General features: G+C 43.9%; 1 non-coding gene across 1 annotated transcript; it reads right to left on the bottom strand.

Moving 5' to 3' along the window:
• Window positions 1–503: 503 nt before the first annotated feature.
• trnak-cuu lies at window positions 504–576 on the bottom strand. Its single transcript has one exon. It is a non-coding gene; the product is annotated as a tRNA-Lys (tRNA).
• Between the last annotated feature and the right edge of the window lie 589 nt (window positions 577–1,165).

Genomic DNA, 1,165 nt, shown 5'->3' with positions numbered 1-1,165 from the left:
TTCTGTCACACACTGAAAACTCACAATTTTTCCCCTCTGTTCCCGAGAATGAAGATTTTCTTGAATAACCCACACGGTCACAAAAGAAGATAATTTTCCTTGGGAATTGGGTAATGTTCAGGGAGACTTCATTGATGCTTTCCGTGGTATCCTCAGAATTAGGTAATTCTGGTTCAGCTCAATTTGACATGGAGCCGCCCAGAAGTGATCATTCTCATTCTGTGACTCTGAACAGTCTTGTTGGTGCAGGATTGGAGTTGGGTTGGCCCCTTTAAAAGACTTGTTATTTATTATACAAGCGGCTGCACCTACAAGCTGATCTCTGGGACTTCGAGTAAAGTGGAAACAATTTGCACTCTTAAACAGGAAACCAGTATCTCAATTAAAGCAGCAGGAGAGAAACCATGTTTTTGGCACAACGAAATCTGCTGGCTTCACTGATGATGCTGGAAAACTGAAAAGCTCGCCTTCACCTCAGGAAGTAAAGTTGCAAGATGCGAAGACGCCCAGCGTGGGGCTCGAACCCACGACCCTGAAATTAAGAGTCTCATGCTCTACCGACTGTGCTAGCCGGGGTCGATTGGTAGGTATTTTTTTTCCCATTTCACACTGAGCCAAATCCCTTGCAACCTAATTTCAATGTGCCAAAGATGATCCACCTGGAAAAGCACAAGGTTCCAATTCATTCCTCTCAATCACAAATAACATCAGCTACATCTTCCACTTCTCAGCTGTTACTCCTTCAGACCATTATAATCCATTTTCAGCGCTTGTTCCGGGATTTAACATTCAAAATTCATATTTTAATGTCGGTGCCCTCATCCTTGAGTTGCCCGTGCGACTGTCAGTCACTTTGAGAGACGGTGAATGTGCTTCAATAAACCCAGTCATTTCTGTTACAGACTGTGTGAAATGCGTGTCTGTCTGCCCAGTCTCACTCAATACATTCAGCACTTTGTTTGTTCGTTTCATCAGCAAATTCTGCAGCTTCGCATCTGGGGACTGGATTTTCACAGTTCGGCGAAAAAGATTCGAAGGTCAAGAAGAATTTGCTGCAGCCGTTGTGAAATGTAAAATGATTTTCGCCCTTTTCCGCACGGGAACAACTGTTCAGGAGGAAAAGGTTTCCACTCGTTGTGTCAAATGAGGTTTCCCAAGTGAGGCA

This window comes from Rhincodon typus, unplaced genomic scaffold (assembly GCF_021869965.1).
Source record: "Rhincodon typus isolate 14 unplaced genomic scaffold, sRhiTyp1.1 hic_rhity00012580, whole genome shotgun sequence".
NCBI classification, from domain to species: Eukaryota; Metazoa; Chordata; class Chondrichthyes; order Orectolobiformes; family Rhincodontidae; genus Rhincodon; species Rhincodon typus.
The sequence above is the reverse complement of the archived record's forward strand: the minus strand, read 5'-3'. Positions and strand labels throughout refer to the sequence as shown.